This window comes from Oncorhynchus nerka, linkage group LG17, assembly GCF_034236695.1.
Source record: "Oncorhynchus nerka isolate Pitt River linkage group LG17, Oner_Uvic_2.0, whole genome shotgun sequence".
Taxonomy (NCBI): Eukaryota; Metazoa; Chordata; class Actinopteri; order Salmoniformes; family Salmonidae; genus Oncorhynchus; species Oncorhynchus nerka.
In genome coordinates this window covers 47,606,612-47,613,005 of record NC_088412.1, presented here as the reverse complement: position 1 = coordinate 47,613,005, position 6,394 = coordinate 47,606,612, and positions in this window count along the sequence as shown.

The window sequence follows — 6,394 nt, the reverse complement described above, 5'->3', positions numbered from 1 at the left end:
AGTGAATTAAATACTGAGGCAGTACACGGTACACAGTGAATTAAATACTGAGGCAGTACACGGTACACAGTGAATTAAATACTGAGGCAGTACACAGTGAATTAAATACTGAGGCAGTACACAGTGAATTAAATACTGAGGCAGTACACAGTGAATTAAATACTGAGGCAGTACACAGTGAATTAAATACTGAGGCAGTACACAGTGAATTAAATACTGAGGCAGTACACAGTGAATTAAATACTGAGGCAGTACACAGTGAATTAAATACTGAGGCAGTACACAGTGAATTAAATACTGAGGCAGCAGTACACAGTGAATTAAATACTGAGGCAGTACACGGTGAATTAAATACTGAGGCAGTACACAGTGAATTAAATACTGAGGCAGTACACTGAGGCAGTACACAGTGAATTAAATACTGAGGCACGGTACACAGTGAATTAAATACTGAGGCAGTACACGGTACACAGTGAATTAAATACTGAGGCAGTACACAGTGAATTAAATACTGAGGCAGTACACAGTGAATTAAATACTGAGGCAGTACACAGTGAATTAAATACTGAGGCAGTACACAGTGAATTAAATACTGAGGCAGCAGTACACAGTGAATTAAATACTGAGGCAGTACACGGTACACAGTGAATTAAATACTGAGGCAGTACACAGTGAATTAAATACTGAGGCAGTACACAGTGAATTAAATACTGAGGCAGTACACAGTGAATTAAATACTGAGGCAGTACACAGTGAATTAAATACTGAGGCAGTACACGGTACACAGTGAATTAAATACTGAGGCAGTACACAGTGAATTAAATACTGAGGCAGTACAGTACACAGTGAATTAAATACTGAGGCAGTACACAGTGAATTAAATACTGAGGCAGTACAGTACACAGTGAATTAAATACTGAGGCAGTACACAGTGAATTAAATACTGAGGCAGTACACAGTGAATTAAATACTGAGGCAGTACACAGTGAATTAAATACTGACAGTGAATTAAATACTGAGGCACGGTACACAGTGAATTAAATACTGAGGCAGTACACAGTGAATTAAATACTGAGGCAGTACACAGTGAATTAAATACTGAGGCAGTACACAGTGAATTAAATACTGAGGCACGGTACACAGTGAATTAAATACTGAGGCAGTACACGTGTACACAGTGAATTAAATACTGAGGCAGTACACGGTACAGTGAATTAAATACTGAGGCAGTGAATTAAATACACAGTGAATTAAATACTGAGGCAGTACACAGTACACAGTGAATTAAATACTGAGGCAGTACACGGTACACAGTGAATTAAATACTGAGGCAGTACACAGTGAATTAAATACTGAGGCAGTACACGGTACACAGTGAATTAAATACTGAGGCAGTACACAGTGAATTAAATACTGAGGCAGTACACAGTGAATTAAATACTGAGGCAGTACACAGTGAATTAAATACTGAGGCAGTACACAGTGAATTAAATACTGAGGCAGTACACAGTGAATTAAATACTGAGGCAGTACACGGTACACAGTGAATTAAATACTGAGGCAGTACACAGTGAATTAAATACTGAGGCAGTACACAGTGAATTAAATACTGAGGCAGTACACGGTACACAGTGAATTAAATACTGAGGCAGTACACGGTACACAGTGAATTAAATACTGAGGCAGTACACGGTGAATTAAATACTGAGGCAGTACACAGTGAATTAAATACTGAGGCAGTACACGGTACAGTGAATTAAATACTGAGGTACAGTACACAGTGAATTAAATACTGAGGTACACGGTGAATTAAATACTGACGGTACACAGTGAATTAAATACTGAGGCAGTACACGGTACACAGTGAATTAAATACTGAGGCAGTACACAGTGAATTAAATACTGAGGCAGTACACGGTGACAGTTAAATACTGAGGCAGTACACAGTGAATTAAATACTGAGGCAGAATTAAATACTGAGGCAGTACAGTACACAGTGAATTAAATACTGAGGCAGTACACAGTGAATTAAATACTGAGGCAGTACACGGTACACAGTGAATTAAATACTGAGGCAGTACACGGTACACAGTGAATTAAATACTGAGGCAGTACACAGTGAATTAAATACTGAGGCAGTACACAGTGAATTAAATACTGAGGCAGTACACAGTGAATTAAATACTGAGGCAGTACACGGTGAATTAAATACTGAGGCAGTACACAGTGAATTAAATACTGAGGCAGTACACGGTGAATTAAATACTGAGACAGTGTGAATTAAATACTGAGACAGTACACAGTGAATTAAATACTGAGGCAGTACACGGTACACAGTGAATTAAATACTGAGGCAGTACACGGTACAGTACAGTGAATTAAATACTGAGGCAGTACACACGGTACACAGTGAATTAAATACTGAGGCAGTACACGGTACACAGTGAATTAAATACTGAGGCGGTACACAGTGAATTAAATACTGAGGCAGTACACAGTGAATTAAATACTGAGGCAGTACACAGTGAATTAAATACTGAGGCAGTACACAGTGAATTAAATACTGAGGCAGTGAATTAAATACTACACGGTACACAGTGAATTAAATACTGAGGCAGTACACGGTACACAGTGAATTAAATACTGAGGCAGTACACGGTACACAGTGAATTAAATACTGAGGCAGTACACGGTGAATTAAATACTGAGGCAGTACACAGTACACAGTGAATTAAATACTGAGGCAGTACACAGTGAATTAAATACTGAGGCAGTACACAGTGAATTAAATACTGAGGCAGTACAGTACACAGTGAATTAAATACTGAGGCAGTACACGGTACACAGTGAATTAAATACTGAGGCAGTACACGGAATTAAATACTGACACAGTGAATTAAATACTGAGGCAGTACACAGTGAATTAAATACTGAGGCAGTACACAGTGAATTAAATACTGAGGCAGTACACAGTGAATTAAATACTGAGGCAGTACACGGTACACAGTGAATTAAATACTGAGGCAGTACACGGTACACAGTGAATTAAATACTGAGGCAGTACACAGTGAATTAAATACTGAGGCAGTACACGGTACACAGTGAATTAAATACTGAGGCAGTACACTGTGAATTAAATACTGAGGCAGTACACAGTACACAGTGAATTGAATACTGAGGTAGTACACGGTACACAGTGAATTAAATACTGAGGCAGTACACGGTACACAGTGAATTAAATACTGAGGCAGTACACGGTACACAGTGAATTAAATACTGAGGTACACAGTGTACACAGTGAATTAAATACTGAGGCAGTACACAGTGAATTAAATACTGAGGCAGTACACGGTACACAGTGAATTAAATACTGAGGCAGTACACGGTGAATTAAATACTGAGGCAGTACACAGTGAATTTACTGAGGCAGTACTGAGGCAGTACACAGAATTAAATACTGAGGCAGTACACAGTGAATTAAATACTGAGGCACAGTGAATTAAATACTGAGGCACGGTACACAGTGAATTAAATACTGAGGCAGTACACAGTGAATTAAATACTGAGGCAGTACACAGTACAAGTGAATTAAATACTGAGGGCAGTACACGGTGAATTAAATACTGAGGCAGTACACGGTGAATTAAATACTGAGGCAGTACACGGTGAATTAAATACTGAGGCAGTACACGGTACACGGTGAATTAAATACTGAGTCAGTACACGGTACACAGTGAATTAAATACTGAGGCAGTACACGGTACACAGTGAATTAAATACTGAGGCAGTACACGGTACACAGTGAATTAAATACTGAGGCAGTACACGGTACACAGTGAATTAAATACTGAGGCAGTACACGGTGAATTAAATACTGAGGCAGTACACTGTGAATTAAATACTGAGGCAGTACACAGTGAATTAAATACTGAGGCAGTACACAGTGAATTAAATACTGAGGCAGTACACGGTGAATTAAATACTGAGGCAGTAAATACTGAGGCAGTACACAGTGAATTAAATACTGAGGCAGTACACGGTACACAGTGAATTAAATACTGAGGCAGTACACGGTACACAGTGAATTAAATACTGAGGCAGTACACAGTGAATTAAATACTGAGGCAGTACACAGTGAATGAAATACTGAGGCAGTACACAGTGAATGAAATACTGAGGCAGTACACAGTGAATTAAATACTGAGGCAGTACACGGTACACAGTGAATTAAATACTGAGGCAGTACACGGTGAATTAAATACTGAGACAGTACACGGTGAATTAAATACTGAGACCGTACACAGTGAATTAAATACTGAGGCAGTACACGGTACACAGTGAATTAAATACTGAGGCAGTACACGGTACACAGTGAATTAAATACTGAGGCAGTACACGGTACACAGTGAATTAAATACTGAGGCAGTACACGGTACACAGTGAATTAAATACTGAGGCAGTACACAGTGAATTAAATACTGAGGCAGTACACGGTACACAGTGAATTAAATACTGAGGCAGTACACAGTGAATTAAATACTGAGGCAGTACACGGTACACAGTGAATTAAATACTGAGGCAGTACACGGTACACAGTGAATTAAATACTGAGGCAGTACACGGTGAATTAAATACTGAGGCAGTACACAGTGAATTAAATACTGAGGCAGTACACGGTACACAGTGAATTAAATACTGAGGCAGTACACTGTGAATTAAATACTGAGGCAGTACACAGTACACAGTGAATTAAATACTGAGGTAGTACACGGTACACAGTGAATTAAATACTGAGGCAGTACACAGTGAATTAAATACTGAGGCAGTACACGGTACACAGTGAATTAAATACTGAGGCAGTACACAGTGAATTAAATACTGAGGCAGTACACAGTGAATTAAATACTGAGAGGTACACAATTAAAATACAGTGAATTAAATACTGAGGCAGTACACGGTACACAGTGAATTAAATACTGAGGCAGTACACAGTGAATTAAATACTGAGGCAGTACACAGTGAATTAAATACTGAGGCAGTACACGGTACACAGTGAATTAAATACTGAGGCAGTACACGGTACACAGTGAATTAAATACTGAGGCAGTACACAGTACACAGTGAATTAAATACTGAGGCAGTACACGGTACACAGTGAATTAAATACTGAGGCAGTACACGGTACACAGTGAATTAAATACTGAGGCAGTACACGGTGAATTAAATACTGAGGCAGTACACAGTGAATTAAATACTGAGGCAGTACACGGTACACAGTGAATTAAATACTGAGGCAGTACACAGTGAATTAAATACTGAGGCAGTACACGGTACACAGTGAATTAAATACTGAGGCAGTACACGGTACACAGTGAATTAAACACTGAGGCAGTACACGGTGAATTAAATACTGAGGCAGTACACAGTACACAGTGAATTAAATACTGAGGCAGTACACGGTACACAGTGAATTAAATACTGAGGCAGTACACGGTGAATTAAATACTGAGGCAGTACACGGTGAATTAAATACTGAGGCAGTACACGGTACACAGTGAATTAAATACTGAGGCAGTACACGGTGAATTAAATACTGAGGCAGTACACAGTGAATTAAATATTGAGGCAGTACACAGTGAATTAAATACTGAGGCAGTACACGGTACACAGTGAATTAAATACTGAGGCAGTACACGGTACATGGTGAATTAAATACTGAGGCAGTACACGGTGAATTAAATACTGAGGCAGTACACAGTGAATTAAATACTGAGGCAGTACACGGTACACAGTGAATTAAATACTGAGGCAGTACACGGTACACTGTGAATTAAATACTGAGGCAGTACACGGTGAATTAAATACTGAGGCAGTACACAGTGAATTAAATACTGAGGCAGTACACAGTGAATTAAATACTGAGGCAGTACACAGTGAATTAAATACTGAGGCAGTACACGGTACACAGTGAATTAAATACTGAGGCAGTACACGGTACATGGTGAATTAAATACTGAGGCAGTACACGGTGAATTAAATACTGAGGCAGTAAACAGTGAATTAAATACTGAGGCAGTACACGGTACACAGTGAATTAAATACTGAGGCAGTACACGGTACACGGTGAATTAAATACTGAGGCAGTACACAGTGAATTAAATACTGAGGCAGTACACGGTGAATTAAATACTGAGGCAGTACACGGTGAATTAAATACTGAGGCAGTACACGGTACACAGTGAATTAAATACTGAGGCAGTACACGGTGAATTAAATACTGAGGCAGTACACGGTGAATTAAATACTGAGGCAGTACACGGTACACGGTGAATTAAATACTGAGGCAGTACACGGTACACAGTGAATTAAATACTGAGGCAGTATACGGTACACG